The sequence below is a fragment of the Vicugna pacos genome, chromosome 4 (genome assembly GCF_048564905.1).
Source record: "Vicugna pacos chromosome 4, VicPac4, whole genome shotgun sequence".
NCBI classification, from domain to species: domain Eukaryota; kingdom Metazoa; phylum Chordata; class Mammalia; order Artiodactyla; family Camelidae; genus Vicugna; species Vicugna pacos.
This window is the reverse complement of record NC_132990.1, coordinates 19,146,947-19,174,838: the sequence shown is the minus strand read 5'-3', so window position 1 is coordinate 19,174,838 and position 27,892 is coordinate 19,146,947. Positions and strand designations below refer to the sequence as shown.

General features: G+C 34.2%; 1 long non-coding RNA gene across 2 annotated transcripts in view; it reads left to right on the top strand.

The window, feature by feature from the left end:
- LOC140695828 (uncharacterized) overlaps positions 1–27,892 on the top strand; it is a 226,892-nt gene that overhangs the window by 78,229 nt on the left and 120,771 nt on the right. For both annotated transcript variants that reach the window (XR_012071658.1, XR_012071657.1), the window contains exon 2: positions 20,590–20,685. This is a non-coding gene — a long non-coding RNA (uncharacterized lncRNA). The remainder of the gene's footprint in view (positions 1–20,589; positions 20,686–27,892) is intronic.

Here is a 27,892-nt window from a genome sequence, read left to right as displayed (position 1 = left end):
ACTTGTGCTTCTGTTATTTTTTTACAACTATCTTCAGAATAAGCCAACAGTTATACCAGCAGCTTCTCAAATACAGTAAGTTCCAAACTGAAGATAACATCCCCATATGCTCCTAATCCCCAATACAAGTGTTTTCTTTTTCATTTTTTCTACTTTGTCTCTGGTACATGGAATTTCTTACCATGTCCCAGGGAAGAATATTCCAAGCCATTTTAAAATCTTTTCTTGTCTTCACATACTTTATCAAATCTATTCCTAAATTGTGTTTTTCCTGTCAGTTACATCTTTGATTTACTCTTTCTTTCCACTTACAGCTCCATAATTTAGAGCTTCCATTTCCAAATTTTCTGTCAGTAAGTGTTCTTGATGTCTTTCGTCATTCTGTTTCTTACATTCAACATGTCCTCCTTTCTTCTCTAAGAATATCTATGTATCTGTATATCTGTCTGTCTGTCTGTCTGTCTATCTACCTACCTACCTATCTGTCTATCTGTATTCATCTTCCAAAACTCAGCTTAATTCTGTGAATTCTTCTCTGATCATGCCCATACACCTAAACCTCTGGTTTCTGTCACTGAATCCTGAATCTTAGATTTGAGGTCATGCAATTTAATCTTTTATTGAATCTTTATTTCATGTTGTCTTCTCAGATAAATTATAACATCCATGATACCATCAGCTATTTCTGTTGTATAATTTTGATACGTAGAAAAGCATTAGAACATTGTAGAAGATTAATAAACACTTGTGGATTGACCAAAGGACTTTCTTAAGACTACAGAGGAAGGAAAAGAAATGTAATTAGGCCTCAAATCATTAGTTCCTGCATTGCTTCAGTATACATGACAGTTAAAAACATAGATTATAGAACAAGATAGATCTCAGTGTTTGTGTCATGGCTCTACTCCTTGGCCAAGTTAGTTAAATCCTGTGAGCCTCAATTTTCTTGTTTGTGAAGTGGGGATAATCATATCTACCTTTTGCTGTTGTTGTTAGTATTAAATGAGGTAATACAAACTTGCTAACATTTGTACATTGCTAATGCTGTAACTAAATATTTCACATGGGTATTTTATTTAATGCCTTATAATAATGCTTTGAAGAACACTAATGTTATTATTATCTTAATTTTACAAAGAAACTGAGGTTTGGAGATTAAATAAATTGCCCAAGAATATTTAATTCATAAGTAGTAGTGTAAGAATTTGTACCCAACATAGATTTCAAAATTTGTGCTCTTAATCAGTAAACTTTAAAGTACGTAAGGATTTAACAAAACTCCCAGCTCATATTAAGTATTCAATAAGTGATAGCAATTTATTTGCATGAAGAATGTCTTATTTGCATAAGATTTGAAGGCCTGCTAATAAATGCATGAATGCATTCTAGTGTATCTTTCTATTATTATCACATACGTTCATAAACTCTATGCTACTGTTTTAGTAATATTTTCCTGCTTATATATTCCTCAGTAAATAAAACAGTTAGTAAATTTCTCATTCTTAGCCTATGATCAAACAGTGAATCAAACATAACCTTCTGTAACAACTTAATAGCATTAAGAATAAGTGTCCCATATTCTCATTTGATTTCTAAAAGAAGAAATACTTAGATTGTGGTATCTGAGTCTTAGCTGTGAAATTAAGTAATGTTGTGACAGTGAGCATCTGAGCATGATATTTTTACTACCCTGGGTTTTGTCCTCCCAGTTCCAAAAAAAGGGCTTGGGTTATTTATTTTATATTGTCTCTCCCAAAGATTTTAGAATCTGCCTGAATTTGGAGCTAGAGCTCTGACTAAAGACACATACTTGTAATTTTGAAAAAAGAAAGAACCACTGTAGGGACATTAGTTTTATGTTCAAGTATTTTAATGATTAAAACTCTAGCATCTGTCTCTACTAACATTTTCTTCCTTCAGTTATTCCAGTTGAAAGCTTTTCCCTTTTATTTTTTTTTCTGAAAATAACCTGCAGCCACCTCAGAGTAGGGCTTGCACTTACACAAGTTGTTTTAGTTGCCACACCCTTCTTCTTTCATGGGTAAATGAAAGAACAGATTAGCATTGAGAATTAGGATCAAGAAAATGAGAGAACAGAGTGTAAACATTTGGCAGAATTGCCATATTTATACTATTTGCTCTTTGCAGAGTGATTCTCTAGCCTGTTTCAATAACAAAATTATTAATAATTCATTAGAACCTTTCTCTTCACAAATAATTAGTCAGGCAACAGTGGAAGAGGTTTCTAAGAGGATGATGTTCACAGACCAAGAAGTCTAGGGCATAAATTATGATTATGACTTTTTTTATTTTGGAAAGTGACAGCATGTACTAATTTCTGCCACTCAGAGGCCAACAGTGGCAACACTGATGATTTACTTGAGCTGTGCTCATCTGTTTACACTTTTACATTCAATAAAAATGTGCAGTTACTATGGCAACTGGAAGTCTATAGGGTCTGTTTCAAAACCTGTGCTTGGCAGTTTATTGCATAAATCCTCAACACACTGATACGAGGTTGTAGTCCTGTGCTTTATTAATTTGTATTTTCTTTGTATCTCAGATGGTTTTATTTTACAAACTATAAAATCAGGAAGAAATTGACTAAAGAAACAATTTATCTTGAGAGTCTAACTTTGGAGCCTTAGGGGAATGTGGATTATTAGTGTGAAAATGAAGCACAGAGCTTGGCATTGCAGATACCCTACATGAGCCTTAACGTGAGTTTCTTCTACAAACTGGGGCAAAGCATATAATCTTTTGCAATTCAGATTCCTAGGCAGTTTCGTGACTCCTCTCACATAGAAGGTAGAAAACCAAACCCTGGTTTCCAAAGGAGAATGGGAAGCAATGGGGTGTATTTTTCTTAGTATTGATATATAAAACATTATACTACTAGTTGTGTGAAATGCTGAACTAGTACAGGTGAGATGTATCATTGCTGCCCAAAAGAAGTCATTACAGAAAGAGCTCCAGTAAAACTTGTGATCAGTATAGTATTAATACACTGAACTTTCTTAATAGACTCCTTTATATTGCAGAGTTTCTTACAATTTTCAGTGCTTTCTCCAACAAATAGTTGAACCATGTTGAGGAATTATGGTCATTGTGGTTTATTTGAACATGTAAGTGTCTCATGTGAGACAGACCTGTGTTTGAAATCTGATTCTTTTATTTACTAAGTGTATCAGCTTGACCCTTTTTGAGCCTCTGCTACCTTGTCTGAAAAATCCAATAGGAATATATATTTGCTGAGTTGTTGCTATAGTCACTGTATAAATTTTTTTATTTATGGTAAAATATATACAATATACAATTTACCATTTTAACCATACAGTTCAGTAGCATTAAGCTCATCCACACGGTAGTACAACCATCATCACCATCTATCTTCAGAACTCTTTTCACATAAAAATGTAACTGACGTATTGAACAACTCCTCTTTTCCTCTGCCTCTACTCCCTGGAAACTACTATTTTATTTATATCTCTATGAATTTAACTATTTTAGATACATCATATAAGTGGAATCCATATAGTATTTGTCCTTTTGTGACTGGCTTATTTCACTTAGCATAGAGTACTGTAGATTCATCATGTTGTAGCATGTGCCAGGGACAGATCATCTTGGGGCTAGAGCATTCAAAGTGGCTCATGTATAAGGCTGACAAGTTGGTGCTTAATTCAACAAATAACATCTTGTATTCCATTACCTTTTTACATACATATGCTGTAATACTGATGATAATTAATAATAGTGGCTGAGAGCTTACTTTGTGAGAGATACCATACATAAATCATCTCACTGAATTCTTTTTTTGCTTGAGTTAACTTTATTTATTAATTGAAATACAGTTGATTTGCCATACGGTATTAGTTTCAAGTGTACAGCATACTGATTCAGTATTTTCATAGATTATGCTCAATTAAAAGTTATTACAAGATAATGGCTGCAATTCCCTGTGCTATATGATATATCCTTATTGCTTATCTATTTTATACATAATAGTTTGAATCTCTTAACCCTATACCATTCGTAGCAATGTTTATGGGCCTAGAGAATATTATGCTCAGTAAAATGAGTCAGACAGAGAAAGACAAATACTGTATGATATCAGTTATATGTGGAACCATTAAATCTTAAGATATAAGGCAGAAGTTACTGTCTTCATATTTGCAGGTAAAAGGTAAATAATTTTCCATGGTCATGTAACTACTTAAAGTAGAGTTGGGGTTTGAAAGCAGACTGTTTGATACCAGAGAAGGCTCTCTTAACTACTATGAAAAATTGTTTCCTATTTGTATGTACTGAAGTCTGGAACCAAAGCCAAATACAAATTAGATTATACTTTATTACAGTTTTGTATCTTGTCAAAACAGATAATTTCTTTTTCTCTCTTGAATGTGAAATGGTTTCAGTTGACAGTGACTTTTAACTTACTTTACTTCATAATCAAATAAAAAGGTATGGAACAAACCAGACAGAATGCCAAAAAGTTTGCAGCTGGAGTAACCAGAGAGAAGGGCGAATTAGGGAGTATAGAAGTCAGACCATTCTTCTCACCTCCCCTTACCTAAATTCAGTAGAGGTAAGAAGTATTTCTTAACTGTATACTATATGTCTACCAGCTACATCCTGGATGCTGTGAGGGATGTAAAGATTCAAACTTTACACTCTGAGCAGATAGGATGTTTAGAAAAAAAATATTAGTTTGCAATTTAAGACAGTATAAATCAAATGTTTCATCTAGGTTAGTATTCTGACTTTTCCACTCACTGATTATGTGACCCTGCACGTGTTTCTTAATTTCTCTAAGCTTCAGTTTCCTAAAGTGTAAAATGAGAGTATTAACGATGGAATACTATTCAGCCATAAAAACCGACAACATAACGCCATCTGCAGCAACATGGATGTTCCTGGAGAATGTCATTCTAAGTGAAGTAAGCCAGAAAGAGAAAGAAAAATACCATATGAGATCGCTCACGTGTGGAATCTAAAAACAAAACAAAACATAAATACAAAACAGAAACAGACTCATAGACATAGAATAGAATCTTATGGTTGCCAAGGGGGCAGGGGGTGGGAAGGAATAGACTGGGATTTTAAAATGCAGAATAGATAAACAAGATTATACTGTATAGCACAGGGAAATACATACAAGATCTTGTGGTAGCTCATAGCAGAAAAAAATGTGACAATGAATATATATATGTTCGTGTATAACTGAAAAGTTGTGCTCTACACTAGAATTTGACACAACATTGTAATATGACTATCACTCAATAAAAAAAGTAAAAAAAAGCATCTAACCTGTATTATTGATGTAAGAATAAAATAAAATTATGTACATATAGCCTTTAACTTGGAGTCTGGTAAACAGAAAGTGTGTAAGAAATTTTAAGCATTATTATTACTTTAAGATATTCAGATTCTTCTGTGTATATGCTCTCTGAAAGTTGACTATGATAGAAAATTTCATAGAAGAGGTGGTCCTTGAAAGATTTGGATAGTCAGCATTGGAAGGAGATATTTTAGGATGAGAGGATCAAGGTGTGAAAAATACAAAGGTAGGAGTTGGTATGATATGGAGTGATAGCTTTGGATTCTTAGTAGTACTCTATAAATGGTTCCTTCAGGTCATTCTTACCTTCATGAGGGAGCCTAGACTGTCAATAGTGTTGTCTTTTGTGTGTATTCTTATTTATAAAAGGGATAAGTTAATGACTGGAGAGATTTAATTGTGCTATTTATTGTCTTAGATTATGATGGGTCAAGGTTTAATGAGATACTATTGTGTTTTATTATATGTTGTAAATATTTATTTCAACCTATTTGTACAGTTCTTTAGAAATGTTTGATTTACATATGTCTTTCTAAGATAGGATTGCATAGTCATACATGACAAATGGATTTCAGTAAGTATTTCAACATGTGGTAAATTGGTTGTATGAGAAATATGATTGATTTTCTTTTCATCTGAGAGGCGATTCAGTTGACTAATCATTGAAACCGTTGCTGACATGAGGTGCCTGTTTTGTTTTTTTCTTACCTCTATATACTTTGTGATTGCATATTCAACAACAGGAGGTCTGTTCTACCAAGTGTGTTTACTGGATTGTGTATAATAAACTTATTAACCACATTCTTACATAAATCGGTGGAGCAGTAAGTGAATATTTCTGTTTAGTAAGTACAGAGATTTAAGAATCTAGAAAAATAATTTGAAGAAGGTTATTGCTTGAGATAGATGTAATAAAAGAATTATTATACATGTTGTACAGATCTTTTAAATAAAGTGCACTTAGTTTTAGCTTTTGAGCTTTGACTTATGGTAGGTTTATTTTAATACAAGTTTTTGGAAATGGTTTTTAGACTAAAAGATGAGAGTTAAAGGAAATCTGCTTTGCCAATTTTAATATTAATTTCAAATTAATATTTATAGTGAAAAAAAATCTCATTTCAATGTTTTGTGTGTTGATGTAACATGACAGTCTGGCCTGAAGTCGAAGTATTATGTTTACTATAAAATATGGATGGCCATGAACATCATAGATGATGAACATGGATGAATGTAGAAATTTTTATAATTTCAAAAATCTGTGAGTCTTTAGGCATTTATGAAGTTTACTTGGAATGTAAAGTTTTATTCAGAAAATGTCACATACATTTTAAGTAAAAATAAGATCTCCCAAATTCAAGGCTACAAATCTAATATTTGTAAATGTGGTAAATTATTATTTTATTTTAGGAGGAAAAATTACTTCACTGCTTTGCTTTTATTTTGCTGTCTCGTTGCCTTTACCACTCCTGATAATGTTTGGAAGAAACAGATTGTTTAGGAAAGCATTCATTTTGAGTGGTATATGCTGAGTTCCCCACAGGGGAAAACATTTAATTATTTTTATCAGATTAACACTTAATTTTATCTTATCCCGTATATTTTGGAATTTCTCTGGTTATAAATTCATCTTCTGAAGATAGTAAGAAAGTAGTAGAGCATTTAGTTTTTCATTAGGAATTCTGTCTCTGAACATGTGTGCGAATGTATGACTAAGGTCAGTATTGGAGAGTGCTACCCAACTCTGTATTGTCTTTGTTGTAGTTACGTATAACAGATAGAAAAGAACAATTGGTTTAGGTTTAATTTATTTTTCCCTTTAACACATTAAAAAAATTCTAGTATCACCTAATCTTATAAGAAATAGGTGATTCAGTAGCAGCACTAAAGATATCTATTCCTAAATTGACCAGTCTGGAGCTAGATGAAGAAGTCAGCTCCATATGGAGTTCAGTCACACTTTTCTGTATAGTTCATCACCAGCTGCTTAAGAAGGAGAGTGTTTTCAAGACTGGTAGGCTTGAAATTAGCTGTACAGCTGCGTTTTGACTATAGGCAAACCCTGTAACAAGATTAGAGTGTATTAAGGCAAAGATAGCTATGATTCCGGTACCCTTTTTCATCCCCTAATACTAAAAGTGCTATGTTAGTGAAAGAAAAAGTATCTAAGCTTGTAAGAAGCAGTCTGTATTACTTAGTGAACTCCAAATTAAAGCTGAATATAATCAACATGTACCTAAACCTGAGCAATATTAACACAGTGTAATCTTAAGACTTTATAGCTGGCATATGCAAGTTTTTGAATTTTGTTTATGTGAGTAATTTTATTCTGATACAGTTCTTATCAGGATAATAGGTTTTGGTTTTTTAAAATTACATTTTGCTTTATTTATAATTCATGAACAATGTCCTAAACATTTTGAAAGATAGCAGATAATGGGGAGGTGGTTGGTTTGGTCTGCTGCAGAATGCTTTTGAATTTAAACTTAATATTAGCTGTGATTGTTTTTTGATTGAGGGCTATTTACTTGAAGATACCTAAAATTTATAGACTTCTTAAATGATGATTACTGTGTTATCAATAATATCTCTATTTTGAAGTTTTAACATTTCTTTTTGAATGTCATCAGTAGTCTTAGCCATACACAGAAACAGGAGACCAACTATTATTCCATTTTATCCAAGCGGAAAATTGAATTTAGTATCTGGTGTGTGTTACACAATGACTATTTGGTTAGGAATATTGGAGCTCGTTTCTTATCCAGTGAAGCATTATGGGAATTAATGCCTTCAGACATTTGCCACTGAATTTCTTATACTGAAACACTAAACTAGGTCTTTTGGAAGACTCTTTACCCACAGGGGCCTTGGGGGAAGGGATCATATGTCTCCATTTTGACGAATAATCAAGGTCTATGTTCGTTGATTTGGATGGGAAGAATTTTTTCCCCTTTAATGGTAGACATATAATCTGTAATGAAATTGAATAGAAACTGTAATGACTTTTGAAATAAAGTTTTTCTTATAGAAGTATAATTTAATGCAGAAAAGTACATAAATCTTTGCATATATAGCTGATACCTTTCGAAGATGTAGACACTGTTGATTTTAAGTACCTGTGACCAATTACTAACTGATTTGTGGAATGTGCATAGGAGACTGGAGAACGGTTGCAACAAAAATTACCTTAATAAGAGTAATGCAATTTTTGAATGGGGATAATTTGAGGATACATTTTGACATAGTTTCAGTAAACAAACGCATGTAAAAATTGTGCCATATACTTGTCATACATATCCATGTTGCTATATGATTAAAACATTTTTTCGGGAGCTTATTCTCTTTCAATGGTCAGTGGTCAATATTCAAGTGTAATTTCATAGACTGTTCTGATGAAGAGGCAAAATTTCCCAACAGTAATTATCATACTTATTTACAAAGGTCAAGACACCAACTAATTTTGATATATTTTAACATTTTTTGGTGTGTCTTGGTAATTTCAGTTTGATGTAGTAACCTTTATTTCTTTACTATATTGTGTGCAACTGCTGTTATGTTCCTGTAATAAATACAGAGTTCATCTGAAAATGCAACATCTCAAATTCTGCCTATTTTCCTTAGATAACGTTACTTTAAAATTAGAATGATCTGGCAAAAAATAAGTGACTTGAGTTGGTTGTAATCACACAGTCCAAATAAATATATTTCCTCTATTGCTGAATAATAAAGATATTAGCATACTTTCTAATCTTATTTTCATAATTCTTTTCTTAGAAAATATTTCTCTTTAAACAATTGGGTGTAAACCTTTAAAAGCAAAATCATTTATGCATTAAACTGAGTTTAATCACTAGAGGTAGAAAACAATGTAATTGTTTTAATAGGATTAAAAAAATTTCTAGATAATATCCTTCAAAGAAATGTAGTGATAAGAAACTATCTGTGAGTGGTCTGTGTGTTCATTCTATTACAGTACCCCTGCCCATTTGATATGAGCCGATATTCTATACCTGATGTTTACTAATGCTTACTACATCTCCTATACATTTAATCCTCAAACAACCTTATATGGTAGATACTCTTAGCATCCTTCTAATTCATAGATAGGAAACTGAGGCACTGAGAATCTAAGGAACTTTCCCAGTGTCACTTGGTTGGTAAGCAGCAGAATTGATATTTGAATTTAGGCAGTCTGGATTTTGATATTGTAGATAGTAATGGATTGAAAATGACTATCAGAGGCTCTTTTAGTTTGTGAAGATCTCATAAATTGAATAGAACAAAGATCATTTATGTCTGAGCAGAGGATATTATATATATATGTGTGTGTGTTATATACATATATATATATATGTAGTGTTGTGCCAAAGAAAGGCTTAGTGAGAGCCGGCATAAGACACATAACAGATCTTTTATAGCATTGTTGCATCTCCTTTGCTTTGTGCAAATGCTGCTGTAACTGACCCTTATGATGAATGATTTTTTGACATCTCCTTGTGAAGATTAAGTAGGATATCTCGATAAACAAAAGTGTCTTGTAATGCAGTCAGCTTTAGACATCCTGCAGATCCAGATGCCACAAAGCTCAGTTATGAGAGTTTCAGTTCTAGCAAGTCTTTTCTTGACCTGTTCTCCCTTCTTTTTCCCTGTGCCACAAGCATACAGAGGCCTGAATTCAAGGTTAACATGCTGGGGGAGAAGAATTAGAGAAAGTGAGAAAAAAATCTACTATTCCCTCTCCCCAAGGCCTATCAGCTCTGGCTGCAGGGAGACAATCCTATTCTAAACTAAGTTCAGTGTATTGATCATTATATAGTACAGGATGTTCTAATTTTTTAATCTGTGTTTTGTATATAAAGTGGTTCTATAATTGTAGAAAGTCATGCGGCCTAGAGAATTATAATTTAGGGTCAGGGAAAAAAGTCTTTCACTACTGAGTACATTTTAAAGGGGCAGTGGGAGTAAAAAACGAAGCTGCATTTTTATTACATTCCCATATGTCATGCTTGGTTAATTTGTGTAGAAAGAAATCAAGGAATAGAATCTCCAAATACATAACTAACAAGCCAAAATGTAGGGAGGGAAGAGAAGGGAACCTAGTAGGCTTGTTGGTGCTAAACTACAAGCAACTAGTAAAAGTTATGGCTGCTTCTTTTGATCAGTACTTTAGATGGGAGTGAGATTATATAGATGAAACGACACTCCAAATTATGAAGTTGATAGAGATGCAAATTATAATTTTTGTGTATTTTTTACATTGAGTTATCCTAATAGTTATCTTCATTACATTTCTTCCATATGTATTTGTTTTCTGACACAGATATTCTTCTTTAAAAGTATTGCATTTTTTCACTTATAATTACTGGCTTGTATTTGGGACATAACTTTTTTTTTCATAGTAACATTTTTAAAGAGAGCTTGGCAAAGTACTCTGATGTGGATTTTTAAGTTTAATCACAAACTGATGATGATGCAGAATGATTTTGAATCCTGTTGAAAACAATATAGACAATTACAATACTCAGTGCCTGTAGGGTTGACCTGTTAAAAATGATCAGATCACAGAAGGTTAGATGGTTTGTGAAGCTTCTGATTGCTGTAACAGAATTTTAAATTCAGTATATAAATTTTGCTGTAAAGTAATCTCATTTGTGGAGCAAAGTGAGATAAATACATAAATACATCAACTGTATGTACAATATTATAACATGTATGGACATTTAAATTATACACATAATTATAATTAACTATTTATAGATTATATTAAATAATATACAGATAGACTGGAAGGTTTTGGTAGAGATTGGTTAGTACTGAAAGGTAGACTGTCACTTGGGAGGGGAATGGGACTGCGTGAGACTTTTTAAAAAAGACTCTGATTTTACTTGTAATATTTTCTGTCTTCTATTAATGAAATGTTGAATGAAATATTGGATGGGTGGTGAACGACTAGAAAAGAATGTGTACTGTATTGCACACACCAGGAGGTAAGGACCATGTTTTTATCATTGAGTCCTCAGCACCTTGCACAGTGCCAGATACATGGTAAAGGCATAATGAGAATGTATGGGTCTGATTTGAGATCAGAAATCCAAAGAGAAAGATCCACTTAATTAATCCTTATGTAGGTTATCATTTGCCTAGCCAGCATATGACCTATGCTATGCTTATGAGAAATACACAGTGAATTGCAGTTTCAGGCTATAGAAACCAAGGATTTGATGAAACAAAAGGATAGTTAAGTAAGTTTTTATAAATAAGAGAGCTATAAGGTATTCCTGACTCACCTGGAATATTGTATATTCTTACCAGTACTGAAGATTATTCCTTAATCCATTCTAGCTAGGAGAAAGGTTCTGTTGAAAACTGTTCTTTGAGTGCTCCTTATATTGGAAACACCTATAATGATTATTAAAAATGAAGAATTCTGATCACATTCCAGACCAACCAAATCAGACGTTCTGGGTATTTGGCCGTGGACAGTGTATTTAATTAACTGTTAGGTGCTTCTTACTGAGAACTGTTTGGTTATGGAACAGTGATTTTATGGTAGATCCTAGCATTAAACACAGCAATGGCAAAGCCTTGAAGTCCTTAATTATGAGGCTATATTTCAGGAATTATGCAATGTAAGTCCTATAGAATTAAGTAAAAACCTAATGATTTAAGAGAATGAGAAGATAAAGCACAGACTGAGAAAAAAATTGCAAAGACACATCTGATAAAGAATTGTTATCAAAAATATACAAAGAATTCATGAAATTAAACAATAATAAAACAAATAGCCCAATTAAAAATGGGCAAAAGACCTAAACAGACACCTCAGCAAGGAAGATATATGGATGGCAAAAAATATATAAAAACATGTTCCACATTATATGTGATTAGGTAACTGCAAATTAAAACATTGAGCTCACCTAATAGAACGGCCAAAATCCAAAACACTGACAACACTGAATGCCAGCAAATATGTGGAGCAACAGGAACTCTCATTTATGGTTAGTGGGAATGCAAAATTGTACAACCACTTTGGAAAACAGTTTGACTGTTTCTTACAAAACTAAACATACTCTCCCTATATATGGTCAAGCAGTTCTATTCCTTGGCATATACCCAAATGAACTGAAAACTTACGTCCACACAAAAACTGCACAAGGAAGTTTATAAAAGCTTTATTTATAATTGCCAAAACTTGGAAGTGACCAAGATATTCTTCAATAGATGAATTGATAAATAAACTGCGATATATCCAGACAATAAATTATTATTTATTACTAAAATGAAATGAGCTATCAAGCCATGAAAAGACATGGAGAAACTTTAAATGCATCTTAGTAAGTGAAAGAAGTGAATGTGACAAGGCTACATACTATATGATTCCAACTAAATGTCATTCTGGAAAAGGCAAAACTATACAGATAGTAAAAACATCAGTGATTTGGCAGGTATGGGAAGAGAGAGGGAGGAATGAACAGGTGGAGCACAGAAGGTTTTAGGGCAGTGAAACTACTGTGTATGGTACAGCAGTGGTGGATACGTGTCATTATACCCATGTCCAAACTGATGGAATATACGGCAGTGAGAATGAACTCTAATGTAAGTTATGAAGTTTAGATGATTATGATGTATTAATGTAGGTCCATTGATTGTAATGGATATACCAGTGTGGTATAGGGTGTTGATAATGGGGGAGATTGTGCATGTGTGAGGATAGGGAATATATGGGAACTCTGTTCTTTCCACTCAGTTTTGCTGTGAATCTGAGACTACACTGAAAAATAACATGTGTTACTAACAAAAAGCCTAATCACTGATTGATTTACTTCATCTGTTTGTTTATTCAAAAGTATTAAGTGCATGCTCTTTGTGTGTTTGGCATTGTATTGTGTATGAGGCAAAGATAAGTAAACAGATTAATTGAGAGCCAAATAAATAGACAGAAATATGATTTAAGTACTATACTTAAAATAGAAGCAAAATGCCTCAGAAGTAAAAGAAAAAAAAAGTAGTAATTCAACTTTACTTAGTTGGAGAAGTTTCAGAGGAGGTAAGAGTTGAAGTGAGTATTGAAGTAAAACTATGAGTTTTCCAGTTGGTCTTTCAGGCAAAGGCAATAGAGGCATTAAAACATGAAGAACTGTGGCAACTGTGAAATATGATTGATCAACTCTCCTGAATGTCATTCACTAGACCACTATCATCTTTCTAATTACAGTGCTGTAAGTTTATTTTCTTGATGGTGAAGCTCTACATATGTAGTGGGTAAATGAAGATACTGATGGTTATGAAAATCAGTACTATCTAGCTCAGCTGTAGAGGAGGAATTCATATTAAAATGTCTATTAACATATTGTCAAATTTTTCTTTTAACCTGAAATATGTATTTTTCTAGCTATCTTAATTAGTTTACATAGCTTAGATTTAATTAGGTTAGCATGGAACATAATGGAACTTCTGCATTTGTTCCATAAATTAATGTTATACGCAATAGATTGTTTTTTAGCAGGGTGCTAGTTTATGATGCTCTTAAGTCAATGATTAATCCAATCTAACATCCTAATGGAAAGGTCTATTTCCTTTCCAGCTAATGTGATAAACACCAACAGTTTACCATCAACACTTTAATTACATACAATGAAGGCTAATACTAGACAAATTGTATTCTGTTGACTACCTTCGGTTCAGTGGACTTCAGCAATTGAAATAAACTCTTTAAAGACAAATAAATGGTATACTTGCAATGATGAACACTATTATTGCTATAGACTTGGACATAGAGTTTTCACAAAATCATTTCACAAAATCAGCTCTAGATTTGAGTTCAGTTAATATGTATAGCTGTATGCTTGGTTGTGTGTGAAGCACTTACTATTTTTATTCTTTTTTTTAACTACGTGTTATCAGTAGGGAACTGATATTCCTATATTATTCAGTCTTACGTCATGTTTCGGGGAGCTGAATGTGGTCATCTTCCTTTACAGAGTGAGTTCATTAACCTCAAATACAACTCTTACCTACTCTTGTGCAACGTGTAATTTATATAATATCATTAAGACTGTGATTAGAAGGGAAGACTATTTTTCATAATTAGGTATTTAGTAAACAGAGCACATGGTACATGTTTAAAAATAAATTATGGGCTAAATGATGAAATAAAATATAATATATTAACTCTAGGAATTTGAGGTAAGTTGCTAGGCAATCACAGAGTAAAAAATAATTAATGAGGACTCAAGAGATATTCAGACCTTTTTTTTCAGTCCAGTTTTACTGAGACAGCATCTTTTTTGAAACATTATAAAAACATCTTAGACTTTTTAGGACCTACTATGAAAATAGTTAGTGGTAAACTGAAGAAGCTAACGATCTTTCTTGTAAAAGAAGCTTGAATATCCTTGATGAGTCTCACAAACACCTTTTAGAGGACTATTCAAAGAAACATCTGTTGAGTAGTCACTGTGCACCTGGCACTGTGGTATGGAGGTGTAAGTGTGATATGGAGGTGCACTTGGCCTTCAAGGAACTTACAAAAGTAAACCAATCATTACAGTAATAGCAACAACAACAGCTTACTGTGTACACTGAATATACCAGGCTTTGTTCCAAATATTTTACACATATTATGTCATTTCAGCTGTACAATAACCCCAAACAAAAGGAACTATTATTAATTCCACTTTGTAGATGAGAGACACAAAGGCAAGGGGAAGGTGAGGACACTTGCACAATATCGCACAACTAGTATGAGGTACAGTTAAGAATTAAATTAGGATCTGTCTGTCCCCAGACCCGTGTGGTTTACCAGTTTCTGATTCAGCCTTCGTCCAGCATGTAGAGTTAACGACTGTGATGGAAGAACTCCCAGAGAGGTGAAGCTACCTAGAAGAGAGATGCCTAATTTTGACAGAAGAAATAATGTAGGAGTGTATAATAAAATAGAACTCAAGGGAACTGTAAGTAATTTAGTGTGGCTGAGGTATAGAGATCATGAATGTTAAGAAAGGAAGGAAGAAAAGCTGACTAGAACTGGATTATGAGGGATAGGGGAAACTGGGAAAGAAGGAAGGAGAGTAACATGTTTGGATTGCATTTTAGGTAAGATAGAAAGGGAATAAACTTTTAATAGGGGTGTCAAATTCAGAGGCTAGTAGTACAGTCCAATCAAGAAGTAGTGAGGACTTGAGCAAAGGCAGTAAAAATGAAAAGTACAAAAAATTTCCAGGAATAGTTCAGTGGTAGAAGTGTTAAACCTTGGTGATGTGTTTGGTTTAGGGTGAAGGGAGGGAGAACTATGGTCTAACTTCTAGTCCTGGCTTGGAGGACTGGATGGAGGCTGATGACCATGCAGTGATCTGGAAACACAGTTAGATTTGGTGTGGAGAGAGGAGGAGAAAGTGTTGGTTAAACTTAGGGTTCACTGATTTGACTTAGTTGATTATGTAGATCTGGAACAAAGACTATCCCTGACGTCATCAGCATATGGGTGTTAGTTGAAGTCAGAAGTCACCCAGAGAGAATTCATAGAACATCCAGCATTGAGACCCCAGGGTGGAACCTTACAAAATATTAAAATTAATGGACAGGAAAATGGGACCCTGGGGAGGAGTGGCATGAAAACAAGGGGAAATCAAAGGAGAGAGTAGTATCAAGACAATTCCTCTTGGTTGAGCACAATAGCGCATACAAAAGAAGTGGCAGTTTCAGAGTCCTAAATGCTTGTTATCTGAACTTAATTCTGTATCTAATTTCTTTAAAATTACTTTCCCAAACTTACTCACACTTAATCATTAAAATACCTCTGATCTTAAATCCTATGAGATTCCTCCCAAGTCAAACCCTGGATTCATGGGAAGGTGAAATTACGCATTCATAGGAAGAAATACTGTTAAGCCTCAAGTAGAAAATACCTTAACACACAGCTTTCTGCATAAGATACCCCAAAGTATTTTCCTTAATTGCAAGGCAGTTACTCTTGCATGTTTATAACCTTTTTCTCAAATTCATTGACATACTCTACTACCATGTTAGATCCAGACAGAGGCAAGAGATCAGGAGGAAATATCTCACACATGAAGAGAAAAGAAAATGGTGAAGGCAAAGTTGGGAATAATTTTCTTTTGAAACCTGCAGCACCTGCTACATTTCCTGGAGCTTAAAATGGCCTCTGTTGCTTCAGGTACTGCTCTGACCATCTGCTGAGCTGCAGAGAGATGGTCCGCAGCAGCTCAAAGCCACTGTTGTTGGCATAGTAAGGAAGACAGGGATGTATTGGTGCCAAATGCAGGTCCTGTTTCTTTCCCTTTGCTGCCATGAAAAAAATTAAGGCTTTAAGAGCTTCCATCGACATAAATATGATTTAATGTCTCTTTAGCATTTTCAGAACGATAGCATTAGCAGAAGCCTTAGAGATAAGTAAGAGTGGAATCTCGAAAGTAGTTCTCTGGCAAGCCATTTTAAAAGCATGTGTTGTGAGCATACTTCAGTACAGCTGCCTGTTAGGTGACAGTACTTCAAACAAACAGAAAGTGAAGGAAATATACTCTGTTTTCTTCATAAAATGGCAACTGACACCTGCCTCTCTTAAGTGTGGGAACAGATTTCCTGCTCTCCCTTCCATTTTCCATGCTTCTCAGGCATGGTGAAGAAAGCCCTGGTTAAAGTAGGAAAGCTGTCAGTATGAATCTGTAGATGCCATAATCTATGTAATTATTTATTTACATAACCATCTCTTTGACTATACAGGGAGCTTCTTAACAGCTGAAACCAGATGTTTTTTGGGTTTAAGTCTTAGCACTTCTTACTAGTTTGTGTGAACTTGGGCAAGAAACTTAGCTGCTTGGAATCTCAGTTTCCTCATGTGTGTCTCACTGGTTCTGTGATGCTGAATGATGCTACCATTTTCAAAAATACCTAATTAGATGCCTAGCACATTGTAGATGCTCAATAAATGTCTGTTGAATAAAAGAGTTACATGGCTGCTGCAAAAGATTGTCTGAATTCCTAAAGTATATAATTATTTTTAAATGTTCTGCACTGTTGCAGGCAAACAATTCCAGTTCATTTATAGTCTTAGTTGAAACTCCTGTTTTAGTGTGAATGCGAAAATTTGCATTAACACATTTTCTTTGTTGTTGTATAAAGGGTTTTCCTTTATCTGTGTAGCAAGTCTCTGGCTAGAATGTGAAAGGATGTGCTGGACTGCTAGCTTTATGTGCTCAGTCAGAGAATTCAGAGGACTCTTACCTTCCAAATCCTTTAAGAAAAAAATTAGACAGTTTGGACATGATTTCTGTTTTTAGATCCTATCCAATAAACCCTTTCCTCTGTTTTATAAAAATGTAATTTTGTTTTAAGACACTTTCCACAACTATCTGTTTTTTTGAAAGCTGACTTAAAAACTTAATTCATATTGGTAAAATGCGTAAAAATGGCTTAACTCAGTGCTTTTTAAACTGTGTTCTGAGACTTCCTAGGAATTCTTCAGGGAAACCCTAATAAACAGCTGCAGAGATCTGGAACCTCTAACCAGTGAGACTCTGGGTACTTCACCCCCAACCCCAGATTTTAATCAGAAAAGTTCTACTTTTATAAAATAAGACATATATACATACATATATATATTTATTTATTTACTTAAAGAGTAGGTTTTACTCTTTTTAAAAAAATTAAGATTTAGTAAGATTAATCTTTAAAAAAGACAGACTTAAGATTACTGACTGGCTTATCTCCTTTCAGCTCATGTATTTTTGTCATGAGACCTAATAATTTAATTGAAAGAATTTTTTAATCCTAGAGTCGTAGCAAGTGTTAGGAAGTGACAGTCACTAGGTATCACCACGTGGTCACTAAGCAAATGAAGCAGATTTATTCATCTCTTTCTGTAATAGAGTTATTAAATTGATAATAAAACATTGACATGGAATATTTGTACTTCATTAATTCATTTAGCAAAGCGCATCATGTATTCTCATGGAATAGAAGGATAAGTGTGAATTGAGTGTTCTTCTAATTAAATGAACTAATAATTGATATAATATTAACCAAAGGACCTGATTTATAGATAAAAATCCATCTAGACAGAAATTTCTAGTGATAACCTCCGGGCTGTGTTCATAGTCTTGTCATAGTCACTCATTTTAGAATTAGTGACTTGGATGAAACTATAGAGATAAGTCTTATAAAATTTGCAGATAACAAAGCTGGGAGGGATAAAGAATGTGTTGGATGGCAGAATTAAGATCCCAGAAGATCTTGACAGGCTGAAATATTCTGAGCTGAAAAAAAAAGAATGAAACTTAACAGGGATAAATATGAAGTCCTGTACTTGAATTGAAAACAGAAAAACAACTGCCCTTGCTGAGGATGGAGAAGTTGTAGCTTCTGAGCAGAATGTGCGAAAATGCTTAGAGGTATTAGATGACAGTCATATGACAGAAATCAACAGTGTGATATGGATGTCCCCAAAGGTGATGTGGGTTTAGGGGATGCATCAATTGAATAAATAGACTCTAGGATGAAGATGGGTACAGGCCCACTTTTCTAAAGAATGCTTAGATTTTACAGTGATAATGTAATTGAGAGGTAATTAGACAAACTGAAGTGCATTCAAAAAAGACTTTGAACTCTTGCATGAGGAAAGTTCAAGCCCTGAACTTCAGGGTATAGATTTTGCGTGGTTTAGAGACAAGAATAAGATGTACCAAAGTCATCATCTAAAAATATTTAAATTGTTATCATTTGAAATTTTTGGTGTAGCCAGAGGGGGAACAGTTGGATTGATGAGAAGTTTCAGATAGAAAGATAGCTTTAGTATAAGGAAGAACTTCTTCACAAGAACTGTCCAAATAGGATATAGCCTGCATAAGATAATGTGTTCCTCTCAATGAAAGTGCTAGATTAGACTGGACTACTATTGACAGAGATGTAGAGTGAATACGTTTATAAAGATGAATTAATGAGATAACTTGTGAAATCTCTTCCAGCCTGAAATTTTATGATTTATGAGAATTTGAGACACACTAACAAGCATAGGGAATGATGTTTTAAGGCAGGATGGCTCTTTCAACTTTCATCTTGGATGCAGCTTCATAACTGTCCCTTTCCCATATTAACCAAGAGCATATTTAGATTTTAAAGTCTAGGATATTATCAAAATTACCTCACTTTTTTACTTTTCAAAATTGTAACTTTACATTCCACAAAAGAAAAATGTGACTGAATAAGACTATCCTTCCAGACTCTAGACAAAGCCAAGTACCTTAGAAGGCAAGTAATGATAAAATTTGAAAGCATCCCTTTAGTGAAAAGTATAGATAATTAAATAAATAATCAAAAAACACAACAATGTTGCCTTCTGTGAATTTAATTTTACAGACTCAGTTTTGAGTAAAAAGTACTGAAAAGAAATGTCTTCTTTTATTTCTAAGTAAGAAATATTCTGGTCTCTTTCTAGTTTTTCTTTGAGTCTGCCAAACCAAATGAACCCTTTAGTTGTAGTTTGGGGCTTTAATTAGCTAACCCAGCAAAGGTAGGTAATGATTGCTAGATATGCGAATCAGGGCTCTCAACTGCAAATAGCAGAAAAGGGATTCACTAATGGTGTGGCTCTCAAAATTTATCATGTACTCACAATTACCTGGAAAGGTCATTTAAACACAGATTGTTGATTCTGTAGGTCTAGAATGGGACCTGATAGTTTAAATTCCTAACAAGTTCCCAGGGAATGCTGATACTTCTGGTTGTGGACCACAGTTTGAGGATCATATACTAAAAGATATCAAAGGTTTTCAGAATTGTTGGGAGTTTGAGAGGAACAGACTTGAGGTCAAACTTTTAAGAACAATGTTCCATGCTCTACTGGGCTTGATAAGGAAAACTTTGTTCTGTTGGCAACATCAAGCACTGTATTCCAAAAATAGATTTTTTTTGGCTACTGGTGATGCCAGTGATGTTGCCAGCTTTGCATCAGGAATTCAACTTGCACCTAGTGATCCACCAAAATCCACATGCCTCTGATGCTAGCCACACCATGGTCATGTATTCATGAAAAGTCTTCCATGGATGACCTGACTGTTGGAACCTAGATCACATGTGTTTATATGGCTATGAGGGAGACTGGGGATTTTAATACTTTTTCCTATGTTGGGGAAGCAAGACTCATATTTGGAGAAATAAATGTATTAATTTTAGAAAATTCTACTACTAAATTAATCTCACTAGTACATTTTTAAGTTTAATTTATTGAATTTCAGATTTATACGTTTATGGGACATATGAATTCATGGAGAACAAGTCTCTTCTGGAAACTGCCATGCATGATGCTGTGAGGAGAAAGGCACTGAAGCTATGTAAGTTCTTCTAACATGACTCAACTGGGATTCCACTGAAATGGTTATAGTCAGAAATGCTTCCGCTTACTAGGGATTATGCTCGGTGCTGAGATATAAGAACAGTAAGACATGAATTGTAAGTTGAGGAGTTTGCAGTTTAGTAAGGGAAATGATCAAGTAAATAGAGTATTTCAATATACATGTTTATTTTTATTTACGAAAGATTAGATTCCAAAGAAAATATGGCTTGCTTAATTTAAGTTCATTTGTTCAAAATGACTTACAGATACATATCTACAGTTACATGAGAACTATAAATGTTGATTGAATTGACCTAAACTCTTGCTACTTTTCCATCCTATAAAACCTGTAAGTAGAGATGTTTGTATTTTGGGTGTTATTTTTCATTATAAATAGATATATAACAGAACAATACTTCAAATGCAATGTACATGCCACAGACCAGGAAACTACTGAAAGGAGGCCACATCTAAGTTGAGAGAACACAATCACTCGTGAAATACAGATAATGACTCAAGTTGACACTCTTTTCTTGTGTTGTGTCTCTTTTCTCACATTATTGAGTCCTTGTAACCAGAACATTTGTTAAACAGAGGAGCAGCTTTATAATGTTCGGAGTTAATGACAATGACTTTACTGATTATAAGAGAGCAGAGAGAAGGGTCGTGTAGTTTAAACTGGAGAGTAGCGGATGTTTTGTTGGAGGATAGTGCACCTCAACAGAGTTTTCTCTATGATGGGGCTACTTGTCTTCCAAAATCTGTTGTCCCTTACTCTTTTTAGTAATCAAATCCCAGAGTTTTAGCTGGACATGTTGCTGCCCATTGAGGGACTACATTTTTTTTGCTGCTGTTGTTTCATTTTCTTTGAAACCAAGTGTGGATTGAATAATAGAGAACTTTGTTAAGTGCCCACTTTATGCAGGGCCCCATTTTATATTTTGAAATAAGCCACAGAGATTGGGATCTTCATACCACCAGCCTGTATTTCTTTCTTTCCACCCTCCTTCCCCTCCCTCCCTTTCCTTCCTTCCTTCATCATTCCTACCTTCTTCAAAGGATACCATTTAAAAGGACAAAATGAGCAGCCAGAATGATTAACCCATTAATATTCTCCATCTTAGTTAATGGGATGTTTGGGGTTTTATCTGTATATTCACTAATAAAGCTGACTTTATGAGACTACACCATGAATGTTTCCAAGGCACTACCATCCTGCTTTACTGTTTCTTTCTAGTAACATATTTAGTGTGTTTAAGTTTCTAAGAATTGAACAAAGAAGGGATATATTTACTATTTCTCAGTTTACGCATCATCAATAACCCTTTAAAGATTTTTTTCATAGTTAAGAACATTGGTTTCTCTAAGTAATGAGTTAGCCGTTCTTACAGTAAAAGGAAATGCTTTTAAAATTCTGCCACCATTAGCATTTTCTGAGTATATAGAAGCTTTTTGCAGTGGTTGGATTTATTTCAACCTGTTATACTCTTATTAATCATTTATGTTCCTGGGATTAATGCAAATTGTTTCTATTTTAGTTGTTCAATTTCAAAATACTTAATTCACATATGGAGAAGCCAGGTGAACTTGAAATGGCTTTGCTTCCTCACACTGTGAAAGGAAGCTTGCTATGCCATGCTTTTGCCACAGAGGGGCATTACTGGACCTCTCTTTTGTATCAGTCTTCTCTAGCAAGAAAAATGAACCCCTATAAACTCATTTTTCATTACCTTTTAAGGGAAACAACATATTATTACACCAAAAAAGCCCTCACAGCTGGCGGCCACTTACAAGTTTTATGTGATTTTTAAGCTAGAGAAATATTTTCTGGAGTAGATTATCACAAGCAGCATAATCCTTTACATCTTCTTAAGACAGAAGCAATTATTTCTTTTCTAGCCATGTCAAATTTCCTTATGTAAAGTACATCAGTATTTCAAGAAAAGCTATGACCCTTATTTCAACAGAATGCTGGGCCAGATAGGACTTGTGAAAACAGTGCATCTCCTTGGTGGCAACTGCCACATGAAAGAGAATGTAGCTTTCATTAGAGAACAGTCCAGCTAGAAATGTGTTTTAAGAATGTGGTCTCTATTTCCTCTGCCCACCTCCCCGCCAAAATTGTTGGTGCCTATACTCTTGTTGCTTCCTGAACACACAGTATATCAGATTTCAGAAAAGGGCAAAAAACAGGAAGAGGTAGAAAGGACAAAATGCTAATAAAATCCTGTGTTTGTAAAACACTCCCGGTACAATCGGCACAAACTTGATTCCTCATATCTAATATGGGGTAATGGAAATGATTATCCAGTCCAGTTTGAGTTGAATCTAAATATGGTCCTAATTAAGATTGTGATCACAAGATTCACACATGTACGATACTTTCAAGCAGAGCATAATTAAAATAGCTCTAAAGAGATGGTCTTCTGACATTTCCCTTTAGAAAAAAGGCATCAACACAGCTGTGAGAGTTGTTCTCTAGAAGTTCCTATAAAAAAGAACAGTAGTGCAAAGGTCCCCATGCAGTGGCTAAACCACAAGCTCAAATTAAAATGAGCAAGTGTCTTTTCCCCCCTCCCAATTCAGTTTGGGTTAATCATGTCTTCGTGTTTTCATTTGCCTTCATCTAGCTACAGGGCGAATGAACAGTTGATCACATACTCAGTTTCAGTTTGAGGGAGCTAGTTAATTTCATTTCATGACCTCAAATTAAGTATTCTACTTCAAAGATACTAAAATATTTTATACCAATTGCCATTGAAAATTTATGAGGATTTACAATTTGATCTTGCTTCACTGCCTTTCTTCATCGCTTCTCTATTCAACCGTTTCATCAGTACTTCCCCTTCAGCTGTTTGCTGTCATTTCCCTTCCAAACACTTCTTTCCCACCTGTAATGTTCAGTGTTATCATTGAATTCCTCTTGGAAGAAGCAGCAAAAACTTGTCCTGATGCTGTGCCAGGCCCCTCAGCACTTGTTAGGGCCACAGAGAAATTTAGTGCTCCTTGTTACTTGGTATTAGTATATGAAAGTGTCTGTTGATTTAATTCTAGATTGATTTGGGAAAGTTTGGGGGCATTTATGGAAACCTTGTTGGATTCTAGTTTGATTTCATGATGAACATAGAAAGCCCTTTGATTTTTAAATGGGCTCCCAATCTATACGCTGGTTTGGATTCACTCCCTGAGGATTCAGAAGTGATCAAAAGCATTTGAAAGTGTTTATTTTCCAAAATGAATTTAAAAAATGGAACTCTTTTCTATACTCTGATTCCATCCTAGGAATTCTTAGACTTAATAATGCTGATTCTGGCACAGATTTCTTAGCTTTCATTCTTTATCTTGTCCCTGCCTCCCATGTCTGAGTCCCTCAGATTCATTTTGCAACTTTATCCGCCAGACTGCTCCCAGATAGAGGCTCGAAAAGACCCTGGTTTCCAAGCCAATCCGGATAGACATGATTATAGCTTTACCACACTCCCACCACCTTGGAATTAATTCATATACTCAGAGTCTGGAAGCCAGTCTATGTTACTCTTCTCAGATCTTTCATCACCAACAAACATTGGACATTGATTCCTAATTTTCAGTACTTCTGTTTTTCCCACTTACACCAGTATGGCTTTGGACTTAGGGTACAGGATAAGGCTTATATCTAGGACCCTTTTCCTATCTAGTACCCTGTCTCCTGTCCTAGCTCAGCCTCATCAAAGAATGGAGCCTTGCACTGAACACTGAGTGACTGGAATTTGGACCATATATTCCTTCCTTCCTTCCTTCCCTCCCCTCCCTTTCTCCACCCTCTCCTCCCCTCTCTTCCTCTCTTCTTCCCTTCCTCCCTCCCTTCCTTATTTTTTTCTTCTGTCCTTGATAAAACTGATACTATATCTACAATGAAAAAGCTAATAATACCTACCATTTATAGAATGTCTGCGTATATCAGGAACTGTATACAAGCTGTCTTATTAAAATCCCCCCTTAATCCTAAGGGATACTGTAACCTCCACTGTAAAGTTGAGGTTACTGAGAGAAGCTCTTGCATCTAGTGAGTCACAGAGCTATAATTTAACCTTAGTTCTCCTCCAAAGCCCACGAGCTTTGCACTCTGCTACACTGCCCTGGGGCACTAGGGGAGAAGAAGCTGACAAGTCCAGTAGTGGGGTCAGGCAAGTGAGCATCTCACCATGTGTAGTGTAACCTGAAACATACTCTAATTTAAAAAAAGTAGGTACAAGGTGCATAAAATGCTTTTGGAGACAATTGAGGGAGAGAGAATTCTTGAGGATGTTGTCATGGTGGTAAATTCAGCAAAGTTGTATTTGAATTGGCCTTTGAACAGTGAGATGAAATTCATGAAACAGAAAATGGAGTTGGTATTTAGAGTTGTAGATATATTTGTCTGTTTTTCTATTTCCTATTGTCATTCTCCCTTTTAAAGACCATATTAACCTCATTGTAGATAGGAGTTTTCTCTCTCTCTTCCCATTTATGGCCTCTTATTTTTCCTCTTCATTCTATGTCACTGTGTTAACCTAATGTCTCAAATCTGAAACTATTTAGTTTGTGACACCAAGTTACCAGGGAAATGGAGTAAGACAATTATTTTGCACTCCAAATTTTCTTTCCTTTTGTTTTGTGAGAATGTTCTGTAGCACTAAAAAAAAAAAAAGGTAAATTCTTCTAATTAGATACATTGGAAAAGACACATGAGGAAGGTAAAATTCAGGTGACATTTTGTATGGAATAATAAGATACCTCTGTGATAAACTAAGCTGGATGGGATAGGTTGAATCATGAAAGATTTATATTGAAATTTTGGAGTGGCTAAAAAACATGATTGAGGTCAGTGGAAACAAAAAGGTGGAGTATGACAACATGGATTGCTAAGTTTATTCTCTAAAAAGAGAGTCATATTATTGAACTGATAAAATATAGGTAGACTGAAAGTATATACTTGTTGTGAAAGAGTCTTCAGTTATATTTCTGAGAGTCAACATATGAAATATATATATGCCAACTGTTTAATCATCTCTTACATCATTTCCCATAATGTGTTCCCTGACGTACTTTTCCATGGATATTATTAGATAGATATTAAAGTTTAGACCTAAAGATTATAATATGAAGTGAAGTCAGACAGAGAAAGACAAATATCATATGATATCACTTATCTGTGAAATCTAAAAAATGCCATACAAACGAACTTATTTATAAACCAGAAATAGACTCACAGACATAGAAAACGAACTGTGGTTATCAAACTGGTAGGGGGTTGGGAGAGATAAATTAGGAGTTTGGGGTTAACATATACCCATTACTATATACAAAATAAGCAACAAGAACCTACTGTGGAGCACACGGAACTATATTCAATACCTTGAAATAACCTATAATGGAAAATAATCTGAAAAAGAATATGTACATAAATATATGTATAACTGAATCACTTTGCTGTACACCTGAAATTAACACAACATTGTAAATCCACTATACTTCAATGGGAAAAAAAGTATAAAAAATGTGGGATTTACCAGGTTAAATAAAACTGAACAATTTTCTTCAATTTGTTCTGAGACTTTGAGACTTTTTGGGGCTTTGAATTGGCTAATCAACTTTATGGTTGTCCAAGAAGCAGAAATAGTTTGCAATACGTTTGACCCAAACAAATTTGTACCTCAGACCCTGTTTGTGTGTGTATGTGTATTAATATATGAAATATCACATGCAGCTAATATTCCTTGTTATCTCAGCTTAGGAAATGCCAGTATGAAGGAAACTAATGCAAAATAGAGTTGGTAAAGAAACTCTTTGATACATATACATACATATATTCGTTTTCATATTCTTCTGCCTTATAGGTTACTATACTTCAAAAAAAAAGTCTAAAAGAAACTCTTTGAGTAATTATATAATTGTTCAAAATAAAAGACTATTGAAAGGGGAATTAATAAAACATGTAGAACATCTAAACCTAAGTCATCATTCTAAGAATCTCTTCCTCTCCCTCAATAAAGCCTACCATGATTATTCCTATGCCAATATTTCAAGCATCTGGATTCCTGTAGTTCAAATTACTAATTTTGGTACTTACATATGCTATATATTTAGTTATCTTTCTGTATGTGCATTTCATCTTGCCAATTACACTGTGAGGTCTTACAGAACAGAAGCCTTGTCATGGGTTGATAATGATCATTTGTATTGATTTTCAGATCAATCACAATTTTGAATATTCTATTCCATCAAATTATGTGTTAAACAATCTATTCCAATTGATGTCTTGGTACAAGGTTCATTTCACTTATATATTTTGGAACTTTTATTTCTAGTATAGCGCTTTATACAAATTGAGACTTCAGTAATTATCTGCTGATTGTAACTTGAACATGGTGATAGGTATTTTCTGACTTCAAAGAAAAGAGGAACTAAAGTAGAATATAGCCATTGGAATTAATTATATTAACCTATAACTATAAGGGGTGCAAAAACCATAAAATGCAGAATTGTATGTGTCTGTGTGTTTGTGTAAAATAATGACCCCCAAAATACATACATATATGTTTAGAGCTATTATCTCTTTTGTTAATGTTTTTAGAGGGGGTAAATTTTATCGTTTTAATGTTTTTATATTTTCTGTGTGAACATAGCTCACATTTCTAATCAACACAAAAATAAAATTATTTCATTCATTTAATCATTAAAATTATGCCTATGAAGTACTTCGTAATTGTCAGACAGTGTGCTTGGCACTAGCGATTCCTAAGAAAGCACAATAGACATGGAGTTCTTAACTCCAGTGAAACATACAGTTTAGTGTGGAAGATTAATGTTAAATGAATATTTAATTAGTTCACATTGATATGAATGCCACATGGTTCCATCAGATCATATATCTGGGATATCAGGTGTAGCTTTCCTTAGGAATTTAAATGATGACCTAAGGATGAGTGGAATTTAGCTAAGCTGAGATTTGCGTAACATGCTTCATATGTCGAGCTAGGAAGAAAATGTTGCACTTAAGAAACTGATATAAAATTATAATGCAGATAGGCAGGAGGAGAGTGTCAGACAATAAGCCTGATGAAGAGGTTGACTGGGGCTGAATCATATAGGTTAGACTAAGAATTTTTACCATAATTTTAAGAGCAATTGGAAGACATTAAATTTTTTTTTTTACTGGATTTTTTCCCACTAGATTTTAATTT